This window comes from Odocoileus virginianus, chromosome 5 (genome assembly GCF_023699985.2).
Source record: "Odocoileus virginianus isolate 20LAN1187 ecotype Illinois chromosome 5, Ovbor_1.2, whole genome shotgun sequence".
In the NCBI taxonomy this organism is placed as follows: domain Eukaryota; kingdom Metazoa; phylum Chordata; class Mammalia; order Artiodactyla; family Cervidae; genus Odocoileus; species Odocoileus virginianus.
In genome coordinates this window covers 74,222,616-74,242,642 of record NC_069678.1, presented here as the reverse complement: position 1 = coordinate 74,242,642, position 20,027 = coordinate 74,222,616, and the positions used below count along the sequence as shown (strand labels likewise).

The 20,027-nt window shown below is 41.6% G+C and overlaps 1 protein-coding gene and 1 long non-coding RNA gene across 2 annotated transcripts in view; both read left to right on the top strand.

Moving 5' to 3' along the window:
• ZYG11A (zyg-11 family member A, cell cycle regulator) overlaps positions 1 to 20,027 on the top strand; it is a 133,279-nt gene that overhangs the window by 97,827 nt on the left and 15,425 nt on the right. The window lies entirely within an intron of this gene.
• On the top strand, positions 76 to 16,414 carry LOC139035235 (uncharacterized). The gene is made up of 2 exons (XR_011487868.1): positions 76 to 402; positions 11,538 to 16,414. It is a non-coding gene; the product is annotated as an uncharacterized lncRNA (long non-coding RNA).

The following is a 20,027-nucleotide window of genomic DNA, read 5'->3' as shown; positions in this document are numbered from 1 at the left end:
GCCTTGACAAACTGCTCCTCCTATGGGCTGAGAGCCCTGCGCGGCTCCCTGAGCCTGTAGGAAACCGGAAGACACGGGTAAGGAGAAAGCCCGGCTCTGCTGTGTGCTTTTGAACAAGGCTGCCAATCTAAGTGCCAAAATTTTAATCTGTAAAGCGCGGGTAATAAAAGTGATAAGTGCCAAAGATACAGAAAGCGGAAAGCTAAAGTAGTGAAAACAGATTTTAATCAATAATATACTGTTGCAAAAGAGAAATGTCCAGCATGAACTGAACCCTTAACATAGTTTCTAACAGCTCAAGGACACATCCCTAGGACGACTCTAGCCCCTTTTAAAGTGCCTGCCTGAGAAAACGCAAGACTGCCAAAAGAAATTACTGTTTGTTCCAGCCAATACCTGAAGGTAAGACTCCTATCTCCCAGTCTCTGAGGGAGCCTAAGCTTGCATAAGGGACAGCAAACCTAGAATAGTTCCATGTGAACTAACCCAGCTCTGCGTATTTTGAAAGTTTTCACTTCCCTGACTGTACACAGTCCTGGCTCACCCACCTCCCTATTCCTTCATTCTCCTTGTAAAATCTGCTCTCACGACTTTAGGGGAGGCTGAAGCCTAGTAGAGAAGAGGGTTCAGAGGATCCTGGCTAGAGTCTGGTGATAGAATCTTTTCTTTTTTTAATTGGAGGCTAATTACTTTACAGTATTGTGGTGGGTTTTGCCATACACTGACATGAATCAGCCGTGGGTGTACATGTGTTCCCCATCCTGAACCTCCCTCCCACCTCCCTCCCCATCCCATCCCTCTGGGTCATCCTAGTGCACCAGCCCTGAGCACCCTGTCTCATGCATCCAACCTGGACTGGTGATCTATTTCACATATGATAATATATATGTTTCAATGCTATTCTCTCAAATCATCCCACCCTCGCCTTCTCCCACAGAGTCTCCAAAAGTCTGTTCTTTACATCTGTGTCTCTTTCACTGTCTCTCATATAGGCTCATAGTTACCATCTTTCTAAATTCCATATATATGTGTTAATATACTGTATTGGTGTTTTTCTTTCTGACTTACTTCACTCTGTATAATAGGCTCCAGTTTCATCCATCTCATTAGAACTGATTCAAATGCATTGTTTTTAATAGCTGAGTAATAGTCCATTGTGTATATGTACCACAGCTTTCTTATCCATTTGTCTGCCAATGGACATCTAGGTTGCTTCCATGTCCTGTCTATTGTAAACAGTGCTGTGATGAACATTGGGGTACATGTGTCTCTTTCAATTCTGGTTTCCTTGGTGTGTACACCCAGCAGTGGGATTGCTGGGTCGTATGGCAGTTCTATTTCCAGTTTTTTAAGGAATCTCCTCACTGTTCTCCATAGTGGCTGTACTAGTTTGCATTCCCACCAACAGTGTAAGAGGGTCCCTTTTTCTCTGCACCCTCTCTAGCATTTATTGTTTGTAGACTTTTTGATAGCAGCCATTCTGACCAGCATGAGATGGTACCTCATTGTGGTTTTGATTTGCATTTATCTGATAATGAGTGATGTTGAGCATCTTTTCATGTGTTTGTTAGCAGTTAAACTGTATTATTCATTGATTTATTATTTCTTTATAGGTTGCATAACCATAACCACTCCCTCATTCTAGAATATTTTCATCATTCTAACGGGAAACACTATCCAGTTGGCAGACATTTTCCATTTCCCCCTTCATTTGACTCTGGCATCCACTCCTCTATTTTCTGTCTTTAGAGAATTACCTAGGCTGCGACATATTCATTCACATGAACAGAATAATGCAATATGCAGCCTTTTATGCCTGGCTTCTTTTAATTAACATGATCTTTTCAGAGTTATGGCATGTTATAACATGTATCAGAACTCCATTCATTTGATGGCTGAATAATATTGCATTGCATGTTTTATTTATTCAATCACCAGCTGATGAACATTTGAGTCATTTCAACACTTTTTTCTTGTTTTAATTTATTCCTCATTAAACTTTATTTTTAACTAAATAATTATAAATATTACAATTTAATGGTTTTTGGGCCCATTTTTTGATTGGGTCACTTATTTTTCTGTAATTGAGCTACGGGAGTTGCTTGTATATTTTTGAGATTAATTCTTTCTCAGTTCTTCATTTGCTATGATTTTCTCCCATTCTGAGGGCTGTCTTTTCACCTTGCTTATAGTTTCCTTTGTTGTGCAAAAGCTTTTTTTTTATTAGGTCCCAGTTGTTTATTTTGTTTTTATTTCCATTACTCTGGGAGGTGGGTCATAGAGGATCCTGCTGTGATTTATGTCAGAGAGTGTTTTGCCTATGTTTTCCTCTAGGAGTTTTATAGTTTCTGGTCTTACATTTAGATCTTTAATCCATTTTGAGTTTATTTTTGTGTATGGTGTTAGAAAGTGTTCTAGTTTTGTCCTTTTAGAAGTGGTTGACCAGTTTCCCCAGCACCACTTGTTAAAGAGATTGTCTTTTCTCTATTGTATATTCTTGCCTCCTTTGTCAAAGATAAGGTGTCCAAAGGTGCGTAGATTTATCTCTGGGCTTTCTATTTTGTTCCATTGATCTATATTTCTGTCTTTGTGCCAGTACCATACTGTCTTGATGACTGTAGCTTTGTAGTATAGCCTGAAGTCAGGCAGGTTGATTCCTCCAGTTCCATTCTTCTTTCTCAAGATTGCTTTGGCTATTCGAGGTTTTTTGTATTTCCATACAAATTGTGAAATTATTTGTTGTAGTTCTCTGAAAAATACCGTTGGTAGCCTGATAGGGATTGCATAGAATCTATAGATTTCTTTGGGTAGTGTACTCATTTTCACTATATTGATTCTTCCAATCCATGAACATGGTATATTTCTCTATCTATTTGTGTCCTCTTTGATTTCTTTCATCAGTGTTTTATAGTTTTATATATATAGGTCTTTTGTTTCTTTAGGTAGATTTATTCCTAAGTGTTTTATTCTTTTCATTGCAATGGTGAATGGAGCTGTTTCCTTAATTTCTCTTTCTGTTTTCTCATTGTTAGTGTATAGGAATGCAAGAGATTTCCGTGTGTTAATTTTATATCCTGCAACTTTACTATATTCATTGATTAGCTCTAGTAATTTTCTGGTGGAGTCTTTAGGGTTTTCTATGTAGAGGATCATGTCATCTGCAAACAGTGAGAGTTTTACTACTTCTTTTCCATTCTGGATTCCTTTTATTTCTTTTTCTTCTCTGATTGCTGTGGCTAAAATTTCCAAAACTATGTTGAATGGTAGTAGGGAGTGGGCACTCTTGTCTTGTTCCTGACTTTAGGGGGAATGCTTTCAATTTTTCACCATTGAGGATAATGTTTGCTGTGGGTTTATCATATATGGCTTTTATTATGTTGAGGTATGTTCCTTATATGCCTTTCTGGCGGGTTTTTTTTTTTTTATCATAAATGGATGTTGAATTTTGTCAAAGGCTTTCTCTGCATCTATTGAGATGATCATATGGTTTTTATCTTTCAATTTGCTAATGTGGTATATCACATTGATTGATTTGCAAATATTGAAGAATCCTTGCATCTCTGGGATAAAGCCCACTTGGTCATGATATATGATCTTTTTAATATGTTGTTGGATTCTGTTTGCTAGAATTTTGTTAAGGATTTTTGCATCTATGTTCATCAGTGATATTGGCCTGTAGTTTTCTTTTTTTTTGTGGCATCTTTGTCTGGTTTTGGCATTAGGGTAATGGTGGCCTCATTGAATGAGTGGACGTTTACCTTCCTCTGCAATTTTCTGGAAGAGTTTGAGTAGGATAGGTATTAGCTCTTCTCTAAATTTTTGGTAGAATTCAGCTGTGAAGTCCTCTGGTCCTAGGCTTTTTTTTGTTGGAAGATTTCTGATTACAGTTTCAATTTCTGTGCTTGTGATGGGTCTGTTAAGATTTTCTATTTCTTCCTGGCTCAGTTTTGGAAAGTTATGCTTTTCTAAGAATTTGTCCATTTCTTCCAAGTTGTCCATTTTATTGACATATAGTTGCTGATGGTAGTCTCTTATGATCCTTTGTATTTCAGTGTTGTCTGTTGTGATCTCTCCATTTTCATTTCTAATTTTGTTTATTTGATTCTTCTCCCTTTTTTCCTTGATGAGTCTGGCTAATGGTTTGTTTGTCTATTTTATATTCTCAAAGAACCAGCTTTTAGCTTTGCTGATTCTAGCTATGGTCACCTTTGTTTCTTTTGCATTTATTTCTGCCTTAATTTTTATGATTTCTTTCCTTCTACTAACCCTGGGATGCTTCATTTCTTCTTTCTCTAGTTGCTTTAGGTGTAGAGTTAGGTTATTTATTTGATTTTTCTCCTGCTTCTTGAGGTGGGCTTGTATTGTTACGAACCTTCTCCTTAGCCCTGCTTTTACTGAATCCCATAAGTTTTGGGTTGTTGTTGTTGTGTTTTCATTTTCATTCGTTTCTGTGCATATTTTGATTTCTTTTTTGATTTCTTCTGTGATTTGTTGGTTTTTCAGAAGTGTGTTGTTTAGCCTCCATATGTTTGTATTTTTAACAGTTTTTTTCCCCTGTAGTTGACATCTAATCTTACCACATCATGATCAGAAAAGATGCTTGAGATGATTTCAATTTTTTTGAATTTATCAAGGCTAGATTTATGGCCCAGGATGTGATCTATCCTGGAGAAGTTTCCGTGTGCACTTGAGAAAAAGGTGAAATTCATTGTTTTAGGGTGAAATGTCCTATAGATATCAATTAGGTCTAACTGGTCCATTGTATCATTTAAAGTTTGTGTTTCCTTGCTAATTTTCTGTTTAGTTGATCTATCCATAGGTGTGAGTGGGGTATTAAAGTCTCCCACTATTATTGTGTTACTTTTAATTTCCCCTTTCATACTTGCTAGCATTTGCCTTACATATTGTGGTACTCCTATGTTGGGTGCATATATATTTATAATTGTTATATCTTCTTCTTGGATTGATCCTTTGATCATTATGTAATGTCCTTCTTTGTCTCTTTTCATGGCCTTTATTTCAAAGTCTATTTTATCTGATGTGAGTATTGCTATTCCTGATTTCTTTTGGTCTCCATTTGCATGAAATATCTTTTTCCAGCCCTTCACTTTTAGTCTGTATGTGTCCCTAGGTTTGATGTGGGTCTCTTGTAGTCAGCATATGTAGGGGTCTTGTTTTTGTATCCTTTCAGCCAGTCTTTGTCTTTTGGTTGGGGCATTCAACCCATTTACATTTAAGGTAATTATTGATAAGTGTGATCCTGTTGCCATTTACTTTGTTGTTCTGGGTTCGAGTTTATAAACCTTTTCTGTGTTTCCTATCTAGAGAAGATCCTTTAGCATTTGTTGAAGAGCTGGTTTGGTGGTGCTCTGAGCTTTTGCTTATCTGTAAAACTTTTGATTTCTCCGTATTTGAATGAGATCCTTGATGGGGACAGTAATATGGGTTGTAGGTTTTTCTCTTTCATCACTTTAAGTATGTCCTGCCATTCCTTTCTGGCTTGAAGAGTTTCTATTGCAAGATCAGCTGTTATCCTTATGGGGATACCCTTGTGAGTTATCTGTTGTTTTTCCCTTGCTGCTTTTAATATTTGTTCTTTGTGTTTGATCTTTGTTAATTTGATTAATATGTGGCTTGGGGTGTTTCGCCTTGGGTTTATCCTGTTAATTCTTTTTTCTTTTTTTCCCTCTCTGCTTCATTTATTTCTGTCATTCTATCTTCCACCTCATTTAGCCTATCTTCTGCCTCAGTTATTCTACTGTTGGTTCCCTCCAGAGTGCTTTTGATCTCAGTTATTGCATTATTCATTATTGATTGACTCTTCTTTATTTCTTCTAGGTCCTTGTTAAACTTTTCTTGCTTCTTCTCAATCCTTGTCTCCAGGCTATTTATCTGTAACTCCATTTTGTTTTCAAGATTTTGGATCATTTTTAGTATCATTATTCTGAATTCTTTATCAGATAGACTCCCTATCTCCTCCTCTTTTGTTTGGTTTGGTGGGCTTTTATCATGTTCCTTTACCTGCTAAATATTTCTCTGCCTTTTTATCATGTTTAGGTTGCTGTGTTTGGGGTTGCCTTACTGTATGCTGGAAGTTTTTGGTTCCTCTTTATTGTGGAGGTTCATTCCTGTGGGTGGGATTGGACAAGTGGCTTGTCAAGCTTTCCTGGTTAGGGAAGCTTGCATCAGTGTTCTGGTGGGTGGAGCTGGATCTCTTCTCTCTGGAGTGCAATGAAGTGTCCAGTAGTGAGTTTTGAGGTGTCTCTGGGTTTGGCGTGACTTTTGGCCACCTTTATTTTTGTGCTCAGGGTTATGTTCCTGCATTGTTGGAGAATTAGCTTGGTATGTCTTGCTCTGAAACTTGTTGGCTATTGGATGGAGCTTGGTTTCAGTGTAGGTATGGAGGCTTTTGTATGTGCTCTTGTTAATTAATTTTCCCTAGAGTCAGGAGTTTTCTGGTGTTCTCAAGTTTTGGATTTAAGCCTCCTGCCTCTGGCTTTCAGTCTTATTCTTACAGTAGCCTCAAGACTTCTCCATCCATACAGCACTGATGATAAAACATCTAGGTTAATGGTGAAAAGATTCTCCACAGTGAGGGACACCCAGAGAGGTTCACAGAGTTACATGGAGAAGAGAAGAGAAGAGGGAGGAGGGAGATAGAGGTGACCATGCAGAGAATAGGGGGAATCAAAAGGGGAGAGAGCAGTCTAGCCAGTAATCAATTCCCTATTTGGTCTCCACAGCCTGGAACACCCAAAGAGATTCACAGGGTTAAGTAGAGAAGAGAAGGGGGAGGGAGAAGATAGAGGTGACCTGGGGGAGAAAAAGGAGAGTCAAAAGTGGAGAGAGCAATCGAGCCAGTAGTCACACTCCTAAGTAAAAATGGGTACTGAAGATTTGACTCTTAAAGGTACAAAATTGATAATACCACAAAGCAAAGATTAAAAATCTAGGGTAGAGGTTAGACTCTCAAAAATACAATATTAAAAAAACAAAACAAAATCACAAAAGTTATAAAAAAGATATATGAAATTTGCTTTAAAAATAAGGTCTTTTTTTTTTTGGCAAGGTAATAGTAGGTTTTAAAAGTGAAAATTAAAGGAGTAATAAAGAACTTAAAAATAAAAAATTAAAAAATTAAAAAATGATATTAGTAAAATATATCTAGGAATTTCTCTGGATCTGTTGAGGGCAGTGTGGGGTCAGTTCAGTTTCAGATTGATCCTTGTTCCAGTTTACACTTCTTCTCAAGGTCTATAGGTCCCTTCCAATGTAGTCAATGCTAACTACAGTGTTTTAATCCATTGTACCTGTCACTTCTAAAGCGGTTCCTTATTCTTTGTTTATTTTGGCGTCCTCTGTTTGCAAGTCTCTTCAATATCTAACTTCTGCCCTGACACAAGGAGGCAAACATGGTCATTTATTTAGGCTCACTTGTTCAATTGTGCTGCGGGGAGGGAGGAACACCGCAAACAAACATCACCGGCCTGTGTGGGGAGCGCTCGCGGTGTCTGGGCCACAGTGGGTTTGCCCTCTGCTCACGGCGTGTGTGCTTCCCCAGTGTACTCTGCTCAGGCTCCAGGTTGCTCTGCAGGGGAACTGTCTAAAGCGAGCTCTGGGTTGCGTGCACTTCCCAGGTCTAAGCCGCTCAGGTTCAGGTTCTCAGGTTCTCCACAAGGGCACAGACTCAGTTGGGCCTGCGTTTTGTGCCCTTCCCGGTCCGAGCAGCTCAGGCGACCAGGTGCTTGGTGCGCGCACTCTCCCCAGGTGCGGTGCGTCTTATCCCCTCCTCCGTCCCAGCCGCTCGGCTTCCTGTGCGGCAGCGGGAGCTCTGTCTCAGGTGTGCCGTTTGTCTCCTCTGGGGAGCTGATCTGTGGCTGTGACCCTCCTGGCGGATGTCAGCCGTCCAGAACCCCAGGAAGACTTGGTTAGTAACTGGGAGTCTGCTTGCAGTTTGGTAGAGGATGCCGTCTCTGGGGCTGAGTTTGCCCCTTGCCTTCTGGCTCTGGCTGTCGCCCGCCTGCCTCCCTGCCTCCGGTGGGGGATGGGCCGGTCCGCTGCTGGCTAGCTTTCCTCTGGTATTCGCTCTGTCCTTTGTTCTGGAGCAGGCCCGGCAGTGCCTTAGGTTAGAGCTTTTCGGGGGAAAGCTCTCTGTCTCTCTTTCCTCTTTTTTTTTTTCTATCTCTCTGGCTATCCCACAGTTTGGGTTGCTATCTCATGTTAGCTCCCTCAGATTGCCCTCAGGGCATTCAGGCCTGGTCCTAACCCTAAGCAATGCAGCCCCTAGTTCAGCCTGTTCAGCCCCTAGTTGCTGGTGGCTGATGCCAGCATCTGGGCTACTTCTCTGCTGGGAATTGCAGTTAGGCGCATAATCTGTGGGTTTTATTTATTTATTTATTCCTCCCAGTTATGTTGCCCTTTGAGATTCCAAAACTCCCCACAGACCCGCTGGTGAAATGGTTTCCTGGTGTTTGAAAACTTCTGTTTTATGACTTCCTCCCCAGGATGAGTCTCCATCCTTAACTCTTTTGTCTGTCTTTTTATCTGTTATATTTTGTCCTACCTCCTTTCGAAGACAATGGGCTGCCTTTCTGGGTGCCTGGTGTCCTCCACCATCGTTCACAAGTTGTTTTGTGGTATTTCCTCAGCATTCAAATGATCTTTCGATGAATTTGTGGGGGAGAAAGTGGTCTCCCCGTCCTATTCCTCCACCATCTTAGCGCTGATATCTGGTGATAGAATCTTTGTCACTACCTCATGGTAGTTCATCTCTGTGACCCTCAAGATTAATTGAGGTTATGTCACTTGTGGTTATTTGTGAGCTGCTCTTGTTTCCAGTGAATTGATTCAGGTTATGGATCACCAGGCCATCTCTCCCTGTCCCTTTTCTCCACATTACTGGACACAACTCCAATTCTGCCACTCCTTAAAGAATCACAGACACGAGGTTGCATAGAAAGATTTTTACAGGAGGTTGGGAAACAATTATCGGACTTCACCTGTCTTACTTAAGGAGGTTAATGCTAGCTGTTATGGACTGAATTGTGTTCCTCCAAATGTATGTGTTGAAGTCCTATCTCTCAGTACCTCTCAATGTATTTGTAGATAGGGTCTTTATATATATGTATAATTTCCTTTATTTTTATTAGTTGGAGGCTAATTACTTTACAATATTATAGTGGATTTTGCCATACATTGACATGAATCAGCCATGGATTTACATGTGTTCCCCATCCTGAACCCCCCTCCCACCTCCCTCCCTAGATAGGGCCTTTAAAAAGGTAATTAAGTTAAAATGAGGTTATTAGAAAGTGAAAGAAAGAAAAGAAAGTGAAGTCTCTCAGTCGTGTCTGACTCTCTGTGATCCCATGGACTGTAGCCTGCCAGGATCCTCTGTCCATGGCATTTTCCAGGCAAGAATACTGGAGTGGGTTGCTATTTCCTTCTCCAGGGGATCTTCCCAACCCAGGGATTGAACCCAGGTCTCCCGCATTGTAGGCAGACGCTTTACCATCTGAGCCACCAGGGAAGTCTGAGGTGATTAGGGTTGGCCCTAAACCAACATGACTGATGTCCTTAGAAGAAGAAAAAAATTTTAAACATGGATGGGTATAGGGGAAGACAAAACAGAAGATGGCCATTTAGAAGCCAAGGAGGAGCCAAGGCCTCAGACAGAATGAACCCTGCCATTACCTTGATCCTAGACTTCTAGCCCCCAGAACTATGCAGAAATACATTGCTGCTGTTTAAATTATCCAGTTTGTGACTTTGTTATGGCAACCCTAGCAAACTAACACACTAAGTAAAGAAACTTCTTTTCCTAAGAGGAAATCTGGTGCCTGGTTTTTAAAATAAAAAGGTGCTCTGCCTCCTCGCCTCATTATGATTATTTCTGGGATTCCAAGGAAGTTTAGCAAAGGAGCAATGGAGGTAGGATTAGAGTGGTAGTAATAATATGGCCATAGGTAATAACATTTTTTTTCTCCTTTTAAATCCTGCTGGTTTTAAACAAAACTCCCTCAATAATCTCTTCTGAATTATAATATGAATTTAAAATTATTGTTTTAGTTACTTTTATTTAATTTACTGGTTTTAGTTTCTTGGCTCTATATTGCTGTGCATGGGCATTCTCTAGTTGTGGTGCAAGGGCTTCTCATTGTAGTGGCTTCTCTCGTTGCAGAGCATGGGCCCTAGGGTGTGTGGTCAGTAGTTGTGGTGCATGTGCTTAGTTGCCCCAAGGTATGTGGAATCTTCCCAGACCAGGGATTGAACCCATGTCCCCTGTTGGCAGATGGATTCTTAACCACTGGACCACCAGGAAAGTCCTGTTTTAGTTATTGAGGGATATATGTAGAGCACTCTGACAATGATGATAGGAATGTCTTTAATGGAGACTAATTGCCAGTTTATGTTTAGAGGTATATGTTACCTCTATTTTTTTACTATGAAATTCCAATTTTAAGGATTTAGCCTACAGATATACCCACACAGGTGTGAAAGATCATATGTACAAAGTCATTCACTGCAGAAGTGCTTATAATAGCAAAAGACTGGAAAACATGTTAATATCCAACAGGGACTGCTTAAATAAATTATGGTTTATCTATAAATTGAATACTGTGCAGTTATGAAAAAACACAGAAAGTTCTGATATGAGCTTCAGAATCTATTGTATGAAAAAAGTCAACATGTGGAATAGTGTGTGAAAATGAAAATTTGTGTTATAGAGAGGGACAGCATTATTTAGGTGTGGATATATACACTTGGTGTGGCTTTCCAAGTGGTGCAGTGGTAAAGAATCTACCTGCTTATGCAGGAGACACAATAGAAGTTGGTTTGATCCCTAGATTGGGAAGATCCCCTGGAACAGGAAATGGCAAACTTCTCCACTATTCTTGCCTGGAAAATTCCATGGACAGAGGAGCCTGGTGGGCTATAGTTCATGGGGTCGCAGAGTAGGACACGACTGAGTGACTGAGTGCACAGGATGTTTCCACTCCTGTCATAAGCTAGCTACATAAAATATTTCTAGGCTAGAGAAAAGAAACTGGGGAGCTGGCAATAGGGGTAGGAAAGAGAAATTTTGCAGTTTAACTTTTTAAATTTTTGAATCTTGATTCATGTTTTAAGTATTATCTACTAAAAAACAAATAGTTTAAATGAAAATAAAACACTCTGACAAAAATTAAAATAAGACATACTAGAGTAACAAAAAAAAGTAATACATTCAAACAGTACAGAGGGCTATAAAATCAAAACAGAAAACTTCTCTCTCCTATATTATATGCATTTAAAAGAACATTTCTTGTATTTTATGCAGCATTTCTAGGTATTTTGTGGTAGGAGAATTTTTGGATTATCTAGGCTTCCACATCAGAAAGGCAAGTGTCCCTTTACAATCTTTTCAGCATTAACTACGATGTTTATTATTCCGTTTCCACCTCTATGGGCTCCTATTTTGAAACCAATATCCAATGGACAGGGAACATTTGTTGCATGATAATTAACCTGGACCCTGTGTCTTTTTGCTCTATTAGGTTGTCCTATCCACCAATCACAATGCTGTCTTTGTCAGCCAATCAGAGTTTCAAGAAACAACTCTCCACTTAGTGACCTCTTCAGTGCCTGCCTTATGCTAGTCAACAGAAGAGTCTGAAATGCTGTAATTGGATGCAGTCTCAAAAACGACAGAATGATCTCTGTTCATTTCCAAGGCAAACCATTCAATATCACAGTAATCCATGTCTATACCCCAACCGGTAATGCTGAAGAAGCTGAAGTTGAATGGTTTTATGAAGACCTACAAGACCTGCTAGAACTAACACCCAAAAAAGATGTCCTTTTCATTATAGGGGACTGGAATGCAAAAGTAGGAAGTCAAGAAACACCTGGAGTAACAGATAAATTTGGCCTTGGAATGCAGAATGAAGCAGGGCAAAAGCCAATAGAGTTTTGCCGAAAGTACACACTGGTCATAGGAAACACCTTACTCCAGCAACACAGGAGAAGACTCTACACATGGACGTCACCAGATCACCAACACCAAAACCAGACTGATTATATTCTTTGTAGCCGAAGATGGAGAAGCTCTACACAGTCAGCAAAAACAAGAGTGGGAGCTGACTGTGGCTTAGGTCATGAACTCCTTATTGCCAAATTCAGACTGAAATTGAACAAAGTAGGGAAAAACACTAGACCATTCAGGTAAGACCTAAATCAAATGCCTTACAATTATACCATGGAAGTGAGAAATAAATTTAAGGGACTAGATCTGATAGAGTGCCTGATGAACTACGGACAGAGGTTCATGACACTGTACAGGAGACAGGGATCAAGACCATCCCCAAGAAATAGAAATACAAAAAGCAGAATGGCTGTCTGAGGAGGCCTTACAAATAGCTGAGAAAAGAAAAGAAACAAAAGGCAAAGGAGAAAAGGAAAGATATACCCATCTGAATGCAGAGTTCCAAAGAATAGCAAGGAGAGATAAGAAAGCCTTCCTCGGTGATCAATGCAAAGAAATAGAGGAAAACAACAGAATGAGAAAGACAAGAGATCTCTTCAAGAAAATTAGAGATACCAAGGGCACATTTCAAGCAAAGATGGTCATAATAAAGGACAGAAATGGTATAGACCTAATAGAGGCAGAAGATATTAAGAAGAGGTGGCAGGAATACACAGAAGAACTGTACAAATAGATCTTTATGACCCAGATAACACGATGGTGTGATCCCTCACCTAGAGCCAGACATCCTGGAATGTGAAGTCAAGTGGGCCTTGGAATGTGAAGTCAAGTGGGCCTTGGGAAGCATCACTATGAACAAAGCTAGTGGAGGGGATGGAATTCCCATTGAGCTATTTCAAATCCTGAAAGATGATGCTGTGAAAGTGCTGCACTCAATATGCCAAAAAATTTGGAAAACTCAGCAGTGGCCACAGAACTAGAAAAGGTCAGTTTTCATTCCAATCCCAAAGAAAGGCAATGCCAGAGAATGCTCACACCACTGCACTCATCTCATACACTAGTAAAGTAATGCTCAAAATTCTCCAAGTCACACTTCAGCAATATGTGAACTGTGAACTTCCAGATGTTCAAACTGGTTTAGAAAAGGCAAAGGAACGAGAGATCAAATTGTCAACATCTGCTGGATCATTGAAAAAGCAAGAGAGTTCCAGAAAAACTTCTATTTCTGCTTTGTTAACTACGCCAAAGCCTTGGACTGTGGCTCAAAACAAACCAGAAAATTCTGAAGGAGATGGGAATACCAGACCACCTGACCTGCCTCATGAGAAATCTGTACACAGGTCAAGGAGCAACAGTTAGAACTGGACATGGAACAATAGACTGGTTCCAAATAGGAAAAGGAGTACGTCAAGGCTGTATATTGTCCCCCTGCTTATTTAACTTATATGCAGAATACATCATGAGAAATGCTGGGCTGGATGAAGTACAAGCTGGAATTAAGATTGCCAGGAGAAATATCAATAACCTCAGATATGCAGATGACACCACCCTTATGGCAGAAAGTGAAGAAGAATTAAAGAGCCTCTTGATAAAGTGAAAGAGGAGAGTGAAAAAGTTGGCTTAAAGCTCAACATTCAGAAAACTAAGATCATGGCATCCAGTCTCATCACTTCATGGCAGATAGATGGGGAAATAGTGGCTGACTTTATTTTTTTGGGCTCCAAAATCATTGCAGACGGTGACTGCAGCCCTGAAATTAAAAGACACTTACTCCTTGGAAGGAAAGTTATGACCAACCTAGACAACGTATTAAAAAGCAGAGACATTACTTTGCAGCAAAGGTCCATCTAGTGAAGGCTGTGGTTTTTCCAGTAGTCATGTATGGATGTGAGAGTTGAACTAGAAAGAAAACTGAGCACCAAAGAATTGATGCTTTTGAACTGTGGTGTTGGAGAAGACTCTTGAGAACCCCTTGGACTGCCAAGAGATCCAACCAGTCCATCCTAAAGGAGATCAGTCCTGGGTGTTCATTGGAAGGACTGATGTTGAAGCTAAAACTCCAAAACTTTGGCCACCTCATGTGAAGAGCTGACCCATTTGAAAAGACCCTGATGCTGGGAAAGATAGAGGGCAGGAGGAGAAGGGGACAACAGAGGATGAGATGGTTGGATGGCATCACCGACTCAATGGACATGAGTTGGTGATGGACAGGGAGGCCTGGTGTGCTGTGGTCCATGGGGTCGCTAAGAGTTGGACATGACTGAGCGACTGAACTGAACTGAAACTGAGGGATAGGGAGGAAAAGGGGAGAGTCTTTGCCCCTTGTCTAATCAGGTGAAGATTTTACTAAGCTGACTCATTCTTAAATCAGGAATTCTTTACCTAGCCCAGTGGAGGCTCTTTGGAATCACCTGGTAGAAACTCTAAACACTGATGCCTAGGCTTTACTCCCAGATGCTCTGATTCAGTAGAGAGCAGGCAAATTCAGAATCAGCCAATAAAAATCATCCCCTAAATGTATAATATATCCACAACATACCTACATACACATAGTCCCTGTATCAAGGCTTTGTTTCTATCGCCTTGCTTAATCCTCACAAGACAAAAGGTCACACAGTGGACTTTCCTGGTGGCACAGAGGATAGTTGGTCAGTCTCAGAAACAGCTCAGCTTGCCCCAAGTCCTCTGTCTTTTCACCTCCTGCCCAGTAACTCCTCAAGAGCCAAGTGAATTTTCTGCTAAATGGACATCTGGCCTTAAATTCTACCAGTCCTAAGAACAATTGGAGTAGGTGACCTTCCAACATTTGATGCTTTATCCTATGGAGATCTATGAGGGGCTCTTATCATACACTCTTAAGACTGGAAGGGGCCTCAGAAATTTTACAAACACACACACACACAAATACACCAGTCAATTCTCAGATTTTGGTGTTAGTTATGTTCTAAAAGTTGCTGTGAACACAAATTAGTGAATACTGAACAATTGGTCCTAAGGAAAATACAGGGTTAGGCACCTGCAAGTCTCTGCCCACAACATATTTTGTCAGTTGATCAATAAATAAGCTGGTTTTATGTGTTTCTGTTTAAAGACATCTTGTTATTCGTATTTGAACTTAGGGCCAATAACACTATAACTCATGTATGAGCCAAGTTCAGTATTTTCTTCACAGTGCACCTCACACCCTTCTTGTATCTAGGTATACCAGGTAGTACTTCAGGCACCATGGTTGCAGGAGATTTTTAAATGGTGAAATCAACAATAAAACACAAAAATGTGAAAACATGGCACGAAATCATGAGATACACATTTGTTTACAGCATGAACTGGACAGGGTCTAGTAACTGCCGGGAGCCAACACACGAGACCCTACCCATGGCAAGGTCATGAGGGAGAAAACCTGATGGGCAAGGCGGATCAGGTTTTCAGGGGTTTCGAAAAGGCCAGCTCACGAGATCCCACCCATGGCAAGGTCACGAGGAGAAGGCCTGACAGGCGAGGCAGATCAGGTTTTCAGGGATTTTGAAAAGCTGCCCCCGGCGCTCACCTTAAAGATGGCATCTGTCTTTCTGATGCCTGCCTCAATAGACTACTCCCTAATTTCTGTGACACAGGAAGAAGGCCTTCCCCGATCTCTTTCCAAATAAGAATCAATTTAGAACTTTAATCAATAAGTTTCCCAGGTGGTGGTATTTTATGAGATTATCCAGGGTGAAAGGAGTGTTTTAATTTAAACTCCTTTGCTGGTAGTTTGTTACCAAATGCATTTATGCCCTTGGTACTAATATGCATGATGCTTATAATATCCTAATCATAAAATAGCATAAAGAACCTGATTATATAAAAGCCCTAATAGACATAGAGCATTTTTGAGGGGTGAAGGAGTCCTATTAGAAAACATAAGAAAAATTATTCTAAAAGTAGCTATTGGGTTAATATTTTCTTGCTGTGTTTTTGCTTTTAATGTGCTAAGGTTGTGTTATAGAAACCATTGTTAATATAGTTAAAGATCTAGAGAAATAAGAACTTAGCCCTAGTGTGGTAACAATGAGATGGTTGTTAATTGTCAGCCAAGAGTGCTAGGCAGAAGCTGCCTCACCAAAGTCGCAGAGTCAGTCTGGGGTAAACTTCTTAAACACAACTGACAACTTCTGCAGAAGGATTAATTTTTATGTTAACAAGGTTATACTTCTACTCTGTACTGTTGCCCTATGAGACTGCTACCTTTCAGTTAAGGTCACCGTAGAAACAGAAAATAGGCTTCCAGTCACCTGACTTGCATAAAATGTTAATAGGCCCCAAGGCCAGAAGATAATGTACAAGACCCTCATAAACAAAAAAGTATGCAGAAAACATCCTGGTTTCGTGAAGAACAAGCTGATGTGATGTTAAACTATCTTCCCCTTAAAGCCACAGTAAAAAAATAAAGCGTTGCCAGACTCTGCTGCACCCCCCGTCTGGTCACTCTCTCTCTCTCTCTCTCTCTCTCTCTCTCTCTCTCTCTCTCTCTCTCTCTCTCTCTCTCTCTCTCTCTCCCCCTCTCCCTCACAGACTTGGCCCTATCAAGGCTGGTCTCATGTGTCTTCTCTCTCTTTCTTTCGCCAACGCCGTTCATCCCGAGGGTACCCCCTGGATCCTGCTGGGGCTGGACCCCGGCATGTAACCTCAACTGAGAACAGACACATGTGGCAACTCACATTTATTCCCCCCACCTCCACCTCCAGACTCTTGGAGTATTGATTTTGGGGTTACAGATACATTCTTATCAGTAGGAAAATCTGCAAATTCAGAATAAGCCAATAAATATCATCACTTAAATATATATATTTATCCACATATATATGTGGATATATTTATCCACAACATACCTACATACATATAGTCCTTGTATCAAGGCTTTGCTTCTATCACCTCGCTTAATCCTCACAAGACAAAAGGTCACACAGCGGACCTTCCTGGTGGCACAGAGGATAAGAATCCGTCTGCCAATGCAGGGGACACGGGTTCGCTCAAATCCCCAGTCTGGGAAGATCCCACAAGCCCCTGAACAATTAAGCCCCAGGTCGCCACACTACTGAAACGGGCATCCAGAGCCTGTGCTCCCCAACAAGAGAAGCCACCACAGTGAGAAGCCTGTGTAGGGCAAGGAAGTCTAGCTGCTGCTCCTTATAACCAGAGAAAGTGCGCAAAGCAAGGAACATCCAGCAAAACCAAAGATACATAAATAGTGAACAAACCATATTATAAACACACACACACAGAAGTCACACAGCTAGTGATAGGACTTTGATTTTATTTTAGACATTCATATAATAAAATCCGTCCCCCTTCCCCCGTATTGTATCTCTTCGAAGCACTACGACCCATAGGATATAGAGCAACTCCCAAAGTTTCAAAATATTTCCTCAGGGTACCCTTTCGTGAGTCTGGCTTCTGGCCATGCCTTCCCCTCAATCTCAGGCCTTGCTGCAGGCCACAATCGCTCTCGGCATAGAGAACTTAAACCTGACGGACTGGTACTAGGCTATAGAGTCTTTTTCAAGGGCTGAAAGGGACTGGGTTTCCAACCAACCGGTGAATTTTCGCCTTGAACTTTGTCCACCAAAGTCCCATAGCAATTCCCACCCTACAAGGAGAGCGCGCCGGCGGCTTCGCGCACGCGCACGCGCCCGCTCCCAGTTCTGCCCGACCCGCCCCTAGCCCGCCTCCTGCCCCGTCCCCGGCCCCAAGAGCTCAGGCGCAGGTGCGGCTTCAGTCAGCATCAGCCAGAGACCTGGAACCTTTACGTCGGCTCCGCCCCCACTGTGCCCACGAAATTTCGGGCCGTGTCTTTGGCCGCTTCTTAGTCTCTGCTCCGGAACCGGGTGTTTGTGGTGGGGGTTGGGATGACCAAAGTAAACAGAGCTGTGGGTCCTCGGAGGAGGGCTCCCTGCTCCGCTCAGCTTGGATGAGGCCGCGGGAGCCCTGAGTGACCAGGAAACGGGGGGTGGGGGTGGTGTGTCAGGACTTGACGCCGTCCGTCTGTCTGCCCTTCCTACCGGAGGGCGCCACTGGCTTCCCACCGCCCAGCTCGGCTCCTTGTCTGTGAGGAATCAGAGTTGATGGGTTATGATGTTGATGTCTCTGCGGAATCATAATGTCGCAGCGTTGTTCTGAGGCTATTTTTTCCCTCCCTCTTCCCTTTTCTTCCTGGGACGCAGTTTGTGAAGACCTCAAGATGACCCAAACTCCGCACCTCCTTAGAATACGGGTGGAATCCTAAGTTGTGTGGACTTGTAACTGAGGCAAGGTTTGCCCCCTACCCAAAAGGAAAGCAGGTCGTGACTGTCGTCAGCCCTGCACTTCCAGGAATACTCCGTGTTGGACCCCCCCTCAGTTCCAAGTGCAGAGTAGAAATCTTAGTGATGCTCAGCGTCTTGGCATAGGTGGCAGATTTTCTGCATCCTCCGAGCTTTGCGTTTCTCACATGGTACTCTGCTTGGTACTCAGGAGGCCAGAGGCAGCTACAATCTCATTTCTTGACATGCTCACTACGTGTATGCTCCAGTGATGCCAAAGTACTGATAGTTTCGTCCCAAACCTTTTTATGCCTCTGTTGCCTTGCTTTCTGTTGTTTTCTCTCCTTAAGACCATTTGTCTTCACTTGGTTAACTTGCTTGCATTTTTAGAAGATCAATTCAGATCTTCTAGGAGAAGTTCTGATTCTCCTGACTGTCCCATAGAACCCTGTACTTAACCTCTGTCTTAGTACTTTATATTTTATCCTGAAATTCTCTTTATATGTCTATATTCTTCTTTTGCATATAGCCATCTCCCAGGTTAATTAATTGCTATACCTCTAGCACTTTGAAAATGCCTTGTGCCTGAAGAGCTCAGTAAGTGTTAGTTGAACACTATTAAATGGATATGCTTTGTGACAGAGGGTTCCCATGGGAAGTTCTCTTTCTATGAAAACAGCCTTAAACTTTTAAGGTCCTGCTGTGTGTTTCATAGACAGCTATGTGTGGCAGAAGGGGCAAGGGAAATCCAGGGGATCTTTTTATAAGGGCAGTAATCCCATTCCTTTTAAAAAATATTTATTTATTAAAAATATTTATTTATCCAATATTTAAAAAATATTGTCAGGTCTTAGTTGCAGCACACAGGATCTTTCGTTGTGGTATGTTGGATCTAGCTCCCCAACCAGGGATCAACCCAGGGCCTCCTGCATTGGAAGCTCAGATTCTAAGCCACTAGACCACCAGGAAATACTTAAAATTTTTTTTTCTAAAAAAATTTATATAGTAGTCCCCTCTTGAGGGCTCCATCTGCATGATTACCAAAGACGCAACTTCTTAAGGAATGTATAATATGGAGAAGGAAAGGGTAATCAGTTTAAATATGATGTGTCAGGACATTTGGTTAAGTGTAGTAGATTGGATGGAGAAGGAAATGACACCCCACTCCAGTACTCTTGCCTGGAAAATCCCATGGACGGAGGGGCCTGGTAGGCTACAGCCCGTGGGGTCACTGAGAGTCGGACACGACTGAGCGACTTCACTTTCAGTTTTCACTTTCATGCATTGGAGAAGGAAATGGCAATCCGCTCCAGTGTCCTTGCCTGGAGAATCCCAGGGACGGGGGAGCCTGGTGGGCTGCCGTCTATGGGCTCGCACAGAGTCGGACACGACTGAAGCGACTTAGCAGCAGCAGCAGCAGTAGATTGGAAATATGAATTTATCTCTATTGGTGCTTTCCGAATCTCAGAAAAATGACAGTAAAGAAATTAAAGCATTAACCCATCAGGGTGAAGTGACTAGGAGAGGAAACAGCAGAACGATGTCAGAAAAACACTGGATTAAAAGCTGGTGGAAGTGTAGTTACTGACTCAAAACAGAGAAACTCAGAGCCCAAGTTCCTAAAGAAGGGTTATACTGGCTGAGTCTTTCTGCAGAACTCAAGAAGGCTTAGGACCTACGTGTACTAGATGTCAAGTGAGGTGGAGATGAGAGGAGGGAAGAAAAACATTTGGATTGGATTCTGAGATCCTTTTTACCACTAGGTGACTATCAGTTCCTTATCA